The sequence below is a fragment of the Clupea harengus genome, chromosome 1, assembly GCF_900700415.2.
Source record: "Clupea harengus chromosome 1, Ch_v2.0.2, whole genome shotgun sequence".
In the NCBI taxonomy this organism is placed as follows: Eukaryota; Metazoa; Chordata; class Actinopteri; order Clupeiformes; family Clupeidae; genus Clupea; species Clupea harengus.
In genome coordinates, this window is record NC_045152.1 from 7,548,899 (window position 1) to 7,562,925 (window position 14,027).

The following is a 14,027-nucleotide window of genomic DNA, read 5'->3' on the forward strand; positions in this document are numbered from 1 at the left end:
CGAGAGCCCGTGTTTCCCAGGAGTCGAATTCCAAGCCAAGTATTTGATATCTTGATCATATTTTTGGGCACGTCGCCCAGCCCTGGACATTTGCACATATTTCATGTACATCTCAGGCCGAGACGGCTGGACGACCGACACAAATGATCTCGAACAGGAAAAATATCCCCTTGCTTTCTCCTTGGAACATTTATTTTGTTTCCAGCCATCTCCTGCTCCCCCCCCCCCCCCCCCGGTCCTCCTGCAGTGCTTTCTGGCCTCTAATAAAAGAGAGCTGGGTGGACAGATTCCACCGGCAGCTTACCTCATAAAGTAAGCATGTGGGGACTCCCTCCTGACCGGGCTCTTTACACACAGCTTAATGAAGCTGAAGGGGAGCTCTTTGCTCTCTTTGCCTTATTTTCTTTCACCTTGTGGCTCCTGCCCCATTTGGCTCGGCGGTCCGGGGGGATGTCCGTGTCACATTGGCTGAAAACACGTTTGAACTGGAGGGATCAAACACATTTCACGGGCCTAGCTCCAAATGTCCACTACTCGCCTCACTCACTAACTAACTCCCTCTCTCTCTCTCTCTCACTCACTCACTCACTCACTCACACACACACACACACACACCACACACACACACACACACACCACACACACCACCACACACACACAACACACACACACACACCACACACACACACACACACACACACACACACACACACCACACACACACACACACACACACACACACACACACACACCAGCCCAGCTGTGTCTGTCTGTTATGCCTCTGTAAGACGGGGGTTCAGTCTCTCTCCATTTCCTCTCTCTTGCTTCTCTACACATCAGATGTTTTTCTTTTTTTTTTCTTGTACATTTCTCCCCCTTCTTACTGTTTCATCTTACTTCCACCCATCTTCTCTCTCTTGACACTGTCTCTAGCACACTCGCTTCCTGCACCCCCCCCCCCCCCCCTCCCTCCAGCCCTAGTGCAGTTCCCCATGCTGTTCACGCCTCACTACTTGCATTATTTCGGTAGACCGGTAGTCATCCGATAATCTGATGCTGTGCGTGTTTTCCCAGCTCGTTACGGCACTTCACTTCCTGTCCACATTACTCATAACTTGTTGATTGCCATTGCTTGGCAGTGGTGTCGGGATGTTTTTTTGTTTTTTTGCCAGATGGCCAAAATGATGCCTATGAAGAAAGACAGGAAAAAGAGAGTGCAGATTTGTGTGTTTATGAAGAAAGAGAGGAAAATCACCCGTCTGTCTCCTCCTTCGGCGCTAAAGATGCCGTTTAAGCTCAAGTAGATTACAGCCTTTGCTCATGTTCTCTCTTTTTTAAGGCCCACTTATAGACTGGGGCTGTGCGTAGCGGAGCGCAGACTTCATTTTCTGTCAAGACAGACCTGGAACCGCTCATTAGCCCGGCACAGTTTGGGGTAATGGGCGGCCCCTTCTGAGCCGCTGCTAATAAGTATGTGTCAGCCAGGAAACTAGCTGAACAAAATGCTTTTGTGCCGAGTGCCAAGCACCGTGATCCCTGCCCCGAGGATTCGACAATATAGAGGTTCATGGACGCATCACTGAGTGTCAGCAGGGTAGCGCAATTCCTAAAAATACGTTGATGTCGTCTCTCTCGCTCTCTCTCTCTTTCTCTCTCTCGCTGGCGCTCGCTCTCTTAACAATAGTAAGCTTTGTGGTTGGCTGTTTTTGTTTGGGAGCCGAAGTGTCTCTCGTCTTCCTGTCGTGTCTTTTGAGAAGCCAGCGTGGTTTGAGAAATGAGGAGGGAGTCCAGCTCACAGTAATTGTTTTGGTCTGACAAAACACGAAACCTAATACGCTCCCAGTCTGGGTCCAGCCCATGTTCAGTGCTGCTTTGTCGTCGACCTGTGCACAACCGCTCCTGTATGTTTTGTCCTGGGAAGGGTTGTGTTGACAGTTTCATTAATGTTTAAACAGACGGAATGATTTATGGCTTGAAACATGTCTGTTTTTCTTCAACTGTTTCTTCATGCTACCCTGTCATTTTTCTCGTCCCCCCCCCCCCCCCCTCCTCCTCAAAGCCTTTGGAAATGTTTCTCCTTCAAGAGCTTTTTTTTCTCCATTTAAGATTGCGATTGTTTGTGTGAAATCGGGGCTCTCTGTGGCTTGTTGGGCCTAATCCCGAGCCAAGCCACTGAAACAGGATTCCAGTCCTTCTCTTTTCTCTTTCTCCCCTCTTTTCAGCCTCTCGCCACCCCCAACCCCCCTTACCCCCCCCCCCCCCACACCCCTCTAACCCCCTCTCCCGTTTTCATGGGTGCATCTCGTCCTCTCTGTGGGTGTACTGTGCGCATTCCTCCACTTGAATCTGTGCCACAGTCACAGAGGAATCCCATTCGGTGGTTTTTGATTGGTCATCAGGGTTTGAAGCTTGAATTGGAGCCTGGTAGGATTTGCTCATGTTGTGTCAGCTTTGTCCTTGTGCACCCTCACTTTTATGGGCTCTCGTCTCTCGTCTCTCTCTCGCTCGAGAAAAAAAAGGGAAAATCCTGATGTCATGCATCCCCCCCCCCCCCCCAACTCTTTTTTTTTTTAATGCAGCGTTATTCTCTTCACCATTGGACAACTGCTGTGAACACAGCAGACGTGTTCTCTGTGCGTGTGTGTAAAGCCAAGGGCATTTCATTGATGCAAAGTTGAAATCCATTTCCTGACTTCAGCAAGTTTGTGAACAATATTGATGACTAATGATTTGTCTCAATCAGCAAACACTATATGTTCCGCTTGAGTTCCCCAGAAGAGTTCAGCAAGGCTGTTGAGCCAAAGCATGTTTTTAAGCTTCAGTCTGCAAACAAACATGAAGGCATCTCCTGGTGTTTACAAAACACCCAGAAGTCCCTGTGTGTGTGTGTGTGTGTGTGTGTGTGTGTGTGTGTGTGTGTGTGTGTGTGTGTGTGTGTGTGTGTGTGTGTGTGTGTGTGTGTGTGTGTGTGTGTGTGTGTGTGTGTGTGTGTGTGTGATTTTCTGGCAGCTCCTTAGTTCTCTCTCTCTCGCTCATCTGTGTGTGTGTTTGTGAGTGATCTCCAGGATTCTTTTGAAGTCTCCCTGGGTGCTTGTAGCATCAGAGGAAGATGGGTTTTTTGATGATGCAGGCATCGACTTGGGATTTCAGGGCAAGGGATGGAATCAGTCAGTCTGCCTTTATCTTCACAAGAGATGTTTGCTAATGCATATCTGTGTGTGTGTGTGTGTGAGTGAGGGTGAGGGTATGAGTGTGTCTGTGTGTGAGGGTGAGGGTGTGTGTGTGTGTGTGTGTGTGTGTGTGTGTGTGTGTGTGTGTGTGAAACGTTCAGTCTTGATGGGTTGTCTTTGAAATATCTAGTTCGTTGGTTCATTCAAGTTTGTCTTTTCCATCTTTTTGTTTTGTTTCCTCAGGCCCCTTCTGTGTTGTTCTCTGTTTGTCCATTGTTTTTGTTGCCGTTTTTGTTTATTATTCCATGGGCCTGTGTCCTCCGTCTCTCTGACCTGTCAGTAATAGCGTCCCTTCTCCTGCAGCGTTCCTGAGGACTACAAACACGGGAAGTCGCTGGGACCGGTGGAGTCCCTGCAGGAGCATCCTCAGCAGCCGGACAAGATCCTCATCGGATACAGCAGGGGCCTGGTGGTCCTGTGGGACATGGACTCGCGGCACGCCGACAACGTCTTCCTGGGAAAGCAGGTGGGGTTTTGCTTCACCGTAACCTGTCAGATGCCAGCCCTTTTTCATCACAGGTTAAGCATGAATAGGGCCGTCATTGTGTGTGTGTGTGTGTGTGTGTGTCTGTGTCTGTGTGTGTGCGCACTTGTGCTGATGTCCGTTTGTCTTGTGTGACCCCTGCAGCAGCTGGAGAGCTTGGTGTGGGAACGAACTGGAAGTACCTTCGTTAGCTCCCATAGCGACGGTGGCTACATGGTGTGGGCAGTCAACAACAGCACCCCTTTCTCCAGTCAGCCAGTCACGTCCACTATCCCCTATGGTGAGCGGCAGTTTCTTTCTCCATTCTCCTGTTCCTCTCTTCATTCTTGCCTTTATTTCATCAAAGCAAGGCTATATCTGTGAGTTGCATGAGGGCTTCTGATAATGTATCCTTGAGGTGTTTTATTGGTGTAGTCCTGTAGCCTCATTCAAGTGTTTGTTTAACAGAGTTCCGCAGAGAGACCGGAAATGTTCTTCGAAAAGTGCAAACCGGTGTTTCACGGGTGAAAAATAAGTCTGTTAATTTTTTCTGTCCAGACTTATAAAAGTCCAAATAAACCTTAAATGGCCTTTTCGCAATTAGCTGATGGGCTGTTTTCGCAAGCCAGAGGAGCTTTACACAGATTTTCCCTGTTTTAATGTCCACTGTTTGGTTTGCCATAGCATGGTGCCTGGGCGCAGGTCTGTTTTAAGATCTGTTTCTTTTTAATGAAGGAGGGGGAAAAAAACACTTCTTTTTTTTTTTGCCCTCAGGTCCATTTCCCTGTAAAGCTGTGAACAAGATCCTCTGGAGAACGACAGAATTGGGGTTCGTATCCAAGACATGAAGGAGGAGCGCATATGCGTTTATTATTATTATTTTTTTTTTTAAAGTTTGTGGTGGTTTTATCCCCTCTCCCTCCCGTTGCTTCTGGAACTCTCCGCAGGGCTCCTCTGGTGCTCTTCAGCGGCGGCATGCCCCGGGCGAGCTACGGAGACCGCCACTGTTTGACCATCCTGCAGGACAGCACGCACGTCACCCTGGACTTCACCTCCAGGGTCATTGACTTCTTCACCATCCACTGCACAGATCCCCTAAAGGGTGGGTAGCGCTCCAGCATGGGATTGTTTACATGCACTTTAAACCGAAACGAGTGTCCGTCATTACATCGGCACGCCAGGGTTAGAGGTTGTTTTTCTCTTAACGATAAGGAAATGCTGTTGTGCTATTAACCTGCGCGCTCTCTGCATTACAGATGCTACTCGCCCTCTTTATTCAAATCTAACAACCCTTAATGTTTACTAATGGGTTTTTTGCCCTTATCTCTTGGTTACGCTTCCAGAGTTTGATGACCCCACAGCCCTTGTGGTTCTTCTGGAAGAGGAGCTGGTTGTTATTGACCTCGTGACCCACGGCTGGCCGACGATCCCCTCTCCGTACCTGGCCCCACTGCACTCTTCGGCCATCACCTGCTCCTACCACATCTCCAACGTCCGTCAGGCTGTGGGAGAGGATCATCAGCGCCGGGCAGCAGCAGCAGAGCCCCAGCTGACACATGTGGTACGGACCACACCACACACACACACACCACACACAACACAACACACACACACACACACACACACACACACATCCAACTAACTAACCCTAACCCCAGCAGACACATGTGGTACGGAAACCTGTCCGTACCCCTTCCCCCTCCAAAGCCCTCAAGAGAGACCCCAGAGAGAGCAGCCACGTCCGAAGTGGATGTGGACCCGGTTCTGGTGCGGTTTTCTCCAGATACACCAAATTATGGTGAAATCTCATCCAGAATCACAAAATATCAGAACCATTTCAGACCAAGGAGATGCCTAATCATCAGTGTGTGAATGTACAAGATATACTTAAACAAGAGCAACAAACAAGCAGTTTCAAGCTGTTGTTGGAGATGAAGGACAGTAGATGAATGGAAACCTTCAAAGCAGGTTTTACAATTTAGTACCCATCCCCCTTACCCAAAACACTTTAGGTACAGTGATGCCATATACAATCATGAACTGTGCAACAGCGCTACCCACCCTTGTCGGGATCTGAACTGATTTAATTTGGCCCGTTTTTATGTTTGTTCAAACTCTTCACTTAATTTTCCTATCATTTGTGACAATCTTCCATGTTGTGGAGACTTCCAAAAGGATCCCACATGGTAAATAATAATGATGAAGGAGGTTTACCATAGTGAAGTTTATCCAGAGTAACTCGAAAGTTGACAGGCTGAAAACATAGTTGAAAACACAGTTGTAAAGTGTTTCTTGCTTTCTGGAAAGTGAAGCCACAGCCTTGGCTTCACTCCTGCCTTTGCAGTTCCAGTTTCACTGCATAACTTTCTTGTTGTTTTGGTCAGCGTAAGTGCGGCCAATTTCGAGGTTTACTTCAGGGTTGAACTTGGGGCGAAAAAGCTTTCCCGCTTTTAAGACTCCATTCCGTGAAACCGGCGCAGGCGCCAGAAACATGTGTCAGGTGGCGAAAAGACTCTCTGGACCTGCCGCAAAACAACATCCGTCAGTTCTTGAAATGCTGTCAATAAAACACTAGCCAACTTCCTCCGAGTCTCAATTTACAGCTTTTTTTTACATTTTCACTAATGCTGTTTGATTGAACGCTCCAGTAATGACCCCTTCCCCTGCTCTCATATTTAGAACTGGCCAATATGTGGAGGCAAGAGCCTGGCGACTGAACCGAAACACATGGAGTTGCTACTGACGGGGTGAGTGCTTGATGTTCGTGTGTGTGTTTGAAAGGGGGGGTGGTGGTGTTCTTGACCTTTCAGTACAGCAGAAATCTGATCTGTCCTGTATCTTATTAAGACCGTCGTCTGAGAGATTGGACGTTTGTATTCATTAGTTCCCGTGGCAGATGTGCACACAGACACATGAACTTAAATATCATTGCCCTGTCTCTGCTAACCTCTGATTTCCAGTCATGAGGATGGCACCGTGCGTTTCTGGGACGCCTCCGGCGTGTCCCTTAAGCCCCTCTACAAGCTGAGCACGGCCAACATCTTCCAGACGGACTGCGACCACAGCGACAGCATGACTCAGGCGGGGGAGGAGGAGTGGCCCCCTTTCAAGAAGGTGAGAGTCCAGCTCCAACCGTCACTGTCTGCAGAAACGAGCACTGACGCCATCTCCGTGATGTGTATTCTCTTAGATCAGTGTTTAATGTGGCATGCAGGTTTTATTGAGGAGGTTTGTTTGTCTATTTGGTATTTATCAGTAGGGGATGCAGTTTTAGTTCTCATGCACTTCCCAAAGGATACTGCAGAAGGAACAATAATCCAGAGTTTTGTCAGCAAGCAGCACACATATATAGGGGGTTTGATGGCTTCTTATTTGAAACCACATACTACATACTTTCTTCACCCAGCTAACCCGCATACACAATTATTCAGTCTAATCTAATTCTAACGCTAGGTCTGCTGTGTATTCTAATGCTAGGTCTGCTGTGTATTCTAATTCTAACGCTAGGTCTGCTGTGTATTCTAATGGTAGGTCTGCCGTGTATTCTAATTCTAATGGCAGGTCTGCTCTAGGTCTAGGCATGCTGTGTACCCTTCATCTTTATATGCACATGGCTTGGCTGGGACACATCTGTCCTTCCTCTTCTTAAATCTACCTCTCCCTTCTGCTGCTTCACATAGAGCAGTGACGTTCTCTAGCAGTCTTGTATCCTTACCACAGCAGCATATGGGATTCACACTAGATTTGTTCCCTACCCCAACACCCCCCACCCCCTTTACCTAATTAAAAACAGACTGTCTGTCTGACTGGCTGGGGAAACTGCACTCGCTGGTCTCTGCAGACGATGCAGCACATTCCAGTGCAAGATGGCACAGAGGCTGTGTTTGGAGCTTAATGACCCAGGCCATCCTGTCTCCTCCCATTATACACACTGTGTGTGTGTGTGTGTGTGTGTGTGTGGGGAGCTGCATCTGTAGATGTAGGGTGGAGAAGCATACGTGTTACCAGAGGAAAACGTGGCGTAAACAAGCACCAGACACTCTGTGATCGTTAGAGACCATCACATAAAAGGCCTGGAGATGATTCCGGAATGTTATGGTTGCGGTCTGTATGGAGCACATCTGTTCATATCGGGTGGGGGGGGTGCGGTTTGTCTGTAAGCCGTTCGTGATGGTGTGTGCGAGGGCAGTATGTGATCTGTACTGAGGCTCCTTGCTGTGTGTTTTTCAGGTGGGCTGTTTTGACCCCTACAGTGATGACCCCAGGCTGGGCATCCAGAAGATGTGCTTGTGTAAATACAGTGGCAAACTAGTGGTGGCAGGAACTGCTGGACAGGTATGTTCTTGAACTTCCATTTATTGCGAACCGTGTTCATGAATTCTGAATGCTTTGTGCAGGGCTAAGCAAAGTATTATTATTTTTTGAACTACTTATTCACGAAGATGTCTTTTAAGATGTTTAAACTGTTACACAAGTCATAGTAATGATGTGGACTCATGTTTTCTGTTTTACCTTGAAGCTATTAGCTATTTATTTAGTGATTTAGTGAACTCAATGGTTCCTAATGCTGCCTCCCATCTGCTTCCTCCGTCAGGTGATTGTGATGTACTTGAGCGATGAGAAGTCGGATCACATGATCGACGTGGCCACAGTGGACCTCCTGCAGGACCGCGAGGGCTTCACGTGGAAAGGTCACGACCGGCTGCCTCCCAAGACGGGCTCCGTGGTGTTTGCCCCCGGGTTCCAGCCCGTTGTCTTGGCGCAGTGCATTCCCCCTGCCTCCGTCACCGCGGTAACGCTACACGCCGAGTGGAACCTCATCGCCTTTGGCACCAGCCACGGCTTCGGCCTCTTCGACTACCACCGCCGCAGCCCTGTGCTGGCAAGGTAACGCCAGGGGCCTCCTCCAACAAACTTTGTGTGTGTGTGTTGGGAGGGTTTGTGCTTAAGTGTTTGTCTTTGTTGAGGGACAAAAGAGTGTGTGTGAGCGAGGGGGGGGGAGGGAGGGAGGGAGGGAGGGAGAGAGAGAGAGAGCGAGCAAGCGAGCGAGCAGGAGCTTCTAATTCAGCCCACTTGGTGGAGGTGAAAAATTATTTTGTTTTCTTTCTTTGCTTCTGTTTTGTCATGAGTGAGCTCATCGGGTTTCAATAACTGCCCAGTATTCCATTCCATGGAATTCCATGCAAAAGAAGCCAATTCCATTTTTTTATATGAATCCAGTGGAATTGATTTGGTTTGGTTGGCCTTGGCCTTTTTATCCTCTCTCTCTGAATCCCTTGGCACTGTGTCTCAAACATCTCACATGCCTGTCATTAACATTAATGCAGCACCGGTGAAACACATGGCGCTTTTTTACGTCAGTACGGAGAAACCCTTCATCCAAGAGAACAAGGAACTTTACTGAACAGTCTTAGAGCATCTATGTGTATTTGTTCCAGATGCACGCTTCACCCCAACGACTCCCTGGCTATGGAGGGGCCCTGTCACGGGTGAAATCTCTGAAGAAGTCCCTGCGTCAGTCCTTCAGAAGGATCCGGAAGAGCCGAGTCTCGGGGAAAAAACGTGTGGTTGTCAACAAGTCCCACCAGTAAAGTGAGGGTTTTTGTTGTGTTTTTTTCTTCGTAAGTAAGCAGCCGATAATCAGCCATTTTAGACCAGTTATACTCTTAAATAAATGGGGCTATCATCTGAGCTTGGTTTGTTTCCTGGTTTGGGGGGTAGCCATTGTGTTTTGTGGTTGGTTTCTGCATCAACACGGTCTGAGTTTTTCTAGGAAGGCCTATATATAATTTTACTGATAGATTTTAACTTTGAGAGCAATTGGCAATCAGTCTACAAATTACTGAAATGACATAGCCAAAGAAATGTACCGAAGTAGTTGACTAGGGGGTTTTTGAAGTAATGTTTTTTATAATGTATGCATAAGAATAATGAGTTGTCTTGCTGCCATCACAGTGGCCCCTGGGGTTAGGGGGACCCCTAATAATCAGTAATGTGTTGGCGCTGGAGTGGCCCTTGGGTGAGGGGACCCCTGATAATCAGTAATGTGTTGGCGCTGGAGTGAACACACCCTGCCTCCTCCCAGGTCCAGGAGGCGAACGCACAGCTGGCGGAGCAGGATGAGGTGGCCCCGGTGCAGAGGAGGATTGAGCCGCGCTCGCCGACGACTCGCTCTCAGGGGGTGGTGGCTGCCTCTGCTTCGCCGACACATACCTCAGAGATGGTAAGACACGGCTACGGCACTACGGCATACGCAACGCCAACATGAATGGCACACTGAGGATGGATTTGGGTTACAGAACAATAGTTAGATGGAAGAAGGGGGGGGGGGGAGAAGCTGGAGAGAATTGTATTATGCTGACTTGATATGCTGTCCTTAAGTCCATTTCATAACACATGTATTTTGAGGGGCTACAGAAGAAAAGGAAGGTTTAAGGAAAAAGTGTATAGTCATAAAACTTCAGACTGCTTCTCCCTGTTGCCTGAAAGTGATTCATTTCAGTAAATGTTTGGAGGGGTGGGGGTAATTTGTTTTTAGATCTCTAGTCATACATACAAACTATGCTGACATTCTGGCAGACTTCTCTAGAAGCACATTACAGCACTACAGGCATGCCCACTGAAGGCACAAGCCCCTCTTGGCCTTGCCTAAATGTAGAGAGGAAGCCAATTATTACTGTTCTGACTAGCAAGCGGGCTGTTGTAAGCATTAAGCTTCAGTGGTACTTTGGTAGTTTCCATGCTATGCGATGTTTTGCGATGCAATGTTTTATTTTTTTTTATTTCTCATTTGGAATGTGTATAGGGTTTGTCTTTGGTATGTTGGACCTATAAAAGTTTCACTGTTCTCGGAGGGGTAGTTACCTTTATGAAAAGTTAAAACGTTTTTTTTTTTTAATATACATCCACTTCTTGACATGTGTTTCTTTTTTGGCCCTCTTCTACACACACACTACTCCTCCCCCAATGAGGTGGTGAGTCATCATGGTCGTGGCTGTGGAGTGTCAAGTCAGCTCCACAGCTGCACAGATGGATTTTGAAACACCCCTTCAGTGTCTCATTAGAGGCCTTGCTGTCCTGCCATGGTGCCTCTTTGGCTTGACAATTCCAGTGTCCACTCCAGACCGACAGGGCTGTGGTTTGACTTTATAGTATGTTCTTTGGTGTAGGTGAAGGGGGGGGGGGGGGGAGAGAGAGAGGAGAACAGGCACATTCTTATGTTGTGGTGTTTTTATGTGCTTTGGTGCTTGGAGTAGTGCTATATGAAATTGGTGGGTAAACCGCTGTACTGTTTTGCATAGGATTGTTCTGCTTTTCCTTGAAAAACCTCACCTAGATCTGTTTTAGGACAAAAACTGAAACAGGATTGGAAGACCTAAGAAATGGATATCTTTTTTTGTTTGTTTTGTTGCCAGTGAAGGGATACTTTCAGGGTCAGAGGACTGACTGAAGCATTCTAAATAAGATCACATTTTCCTCCTGTCAGAGAAGGGTCATATTACTGATATTGAACAGATGTGAACACTAATTTTTAGCTTTTCCCTGGAAATATACATCATCGCATGGAGATTTGAGAGTATCCACTAGCAGATAGAATGGCCTTTTTGTTTTGGGAACTTTTAGTCATCCTTCAGTCCTCTGAAGTTGAAAATGTCGTAACAAACATTTCCTTCACCGCTCGGTAATGAGACATTCTCGAGTAAATTGAACTCTGTTTGTTTGGAATGAGATTTCTGCATTGAGGGGCAATCGGCAAATAAAAAGAAATAGCTTGGGTAGTTAAACAAAAGTTATTTATTTTAAATATATTTCTACACTTAATGCATGCCATTAGATTCTTCAGGGAAGCACAGGATGTCCGTATTGTGTAGGTTTTTTTATTTTACAAAGGAACCATTTGAAGAACTATCTTGAGTATAATTACACCCGAAGTTCAGCAGCACGTCCTGACTTAAAAATAGCCCAGACGTTATTAAACATTCTGTACCATTCCTCCCAAGTCTTGAAACCTGTGATAGTCCCAGGAACATTGTAACACTGTGGGGGTTTTTTCAGGGCTGTTTCTTGCTTCTTTTTGCAGACAGTACTTGTCTTTCCCAAAGAATAGGTCACACGCAAACCCCTATTCGCTCTACAAGAAAAACATCTGCGGAGACCCAGTCTCTCATTTTTAACTCAAACACTTGAGAAAGGAAGACTCCCCTGTGAGACATCACGTTGCATCAGGAGATTTACACTCACGTCCACCGGGACTCCCAAACAATGCCGCATTGTTGCGAAGGGCCATAAATCTGGAGGTCCACCGCTAAAAAAACACTGCTTAGGGAGTCCGGCCGGGTATATCAGGGATATGTGGGTGTGAAGAGGCTTACATTGCGTTGAGCCTCAGTCCTCCCCCGAGCTGGCGTTCAGGGCTAGGCCGGGCGGCTGAAAACAGCTGTACTGGCATCGGCGCAGGAGCACACTGCTGGAGGAGCTCACAGAACCCGCAAGCTTGCCGAGCTTCACACAGACTCCCAGAAACTCCTCAGGGTTCAACACCCACCCGTAGCACTTCACAGATGGAGGGGTTCAGAGAGGTCTCTCCCATCCTTCTCATTCCATTCCATTCCATTCCATTCCTCTCCGAACCCACGCTTCCTGTGTGCATGTGTGTGTACGCCAGGGGAGTGAAACCGAATAGGAGACCTTGTTGATGTAGGATCTAACGGTTAGTTGCAGAACTACACTGGGAGCGCATTTAAGTCTTGAGTACATCTTGAATGTCGGTTCTCTGGTTTCTAGTTAAATATTTACTGAATCCAGTAGCCAATCAAGTGTAGAAATTGGTGGGAATACAAGGAAGTTCAGAGCATTCCCAGGAATTAAGTTCAACATGAGGTTCTTTGAGCATAACAGGTGTGTGCGTATGTGTGTGTGTGAGAGAGAGATGCAGGTAGGAGAGGAGAGGAGAGGAGACTTGGCTTGTGTTAACTCAGACATGTGTTATTTATTCCATTTTTAGGGCCTGTGTATAAAGTTGTATGGAAGTATGTGTGCACATTTTACAACAGCTCTCAATCCCCTTATGGGTTTTTTTTGGCTCAGGGAATATAATGTGTATATTTGGTTATTGTTGGTGTCCTGGAAGCTAATCTCTGGGTGTTTTTTATTTATTTATTTTACTTATTTGTTTCATTCATTTATTTATTCATTGACTTAACGTTTCGTACCACAGGAACTCACCATGGTCCTACTATGTGGGCTGGCACAAACTCGGGCTCGGTCTACGCGTATGCACTGGATGTGCCCCCGCAGGAGCGCTTCTCCGAGCAGAGCGTTGAGGCCCTGCTGGGGAAGGAGATCCAGCTGATGCACCGGGCGCCCGTGGTCTCCATCGCCGTGTTGGACGGCCGGGGGAACCCTCTGCCCGAACCCTACGAGGTCTCCAGGGACCTGGCCAAGGCCCCAGACATGCAGGGCAGCCACTCGGTGCTCATCGCCTCGGAGGAGCAGTTCAAGGTGAGCTCCCCGAACCCCTCTGTGCCGTTTAATGAGGGTTACTGTGCCTCATTCAGCTGTGGCATGGTCTATTTTTGTCACAGGTGACAGATGTGGTGGAATGGAATGGAGTGGGGTGTGTGTATATATAACAGCAAACTAATGTAGGCTTTCCAAAGAAAGTGTTGCTAACATTAGACATTTTGCAGTCAGTATATCATTAACAAACTATGACATACCTGTCAGCTAGTGTTAATTTACTGCATCTGCCAACCTGGGGACAGTTTAGTTTAGACCAACTAGTTTAATGTAGCTGTGACTAAAAGTGCTTTATGCTAAGCCCTCTCTCGGAAGCACATTGAAGGGATTTGTCTTTTAGTCGACTGTTTAATGCTTAAAAGTTAGTTCAGATTTTTGAGTTTGTTCTGTGTGTGTTTGTTTGCAGGTGTTCATGCTGCCCAAGGTGAGCGCTAAGACCAAGTTCAAGCTGACTGCCCATGAGGGTTGTCGGGTGAGGAAGGTGGGGCTGGCGAACTATGGCCAGCACGGCGTCCGATGACTACTCCGAGAACGGCCCTGGTGTGCCTGACCACCTGGGCCGACATCCACGTGTTCAGCGTGCCGGCGTTACGGCCGCAGGTGCGCTACGACTGCATCCGCAAGGAGGACATCAGCGGCATCGCCTCCTGCGTGTTCACCAAGACCGGCCAGGGTGAGGACACGTGTTCAGTTGTAACGATTACCACTAGTGTTTCAAGACCGGCCAGGGTGAGGACACGTGTTCAGTTGTAACGATTACCACTAGTGTTTCAAGACCGGCCAGGGTGAGGACACGTGTTCAGTTGTAACGATTA

At 47.6% G+C, this 14,027-nt stretch overlaps 1 pseudogene; it reads left to right on the top strand.

Moving 5' to 3' along the window:
* The window catches only part of LOC116224634, a 34,499-nt pseudogene that overhangs the window by 17,776 nt on the left and 2,696 nt on the right, over positions 1–14,027 (top strand).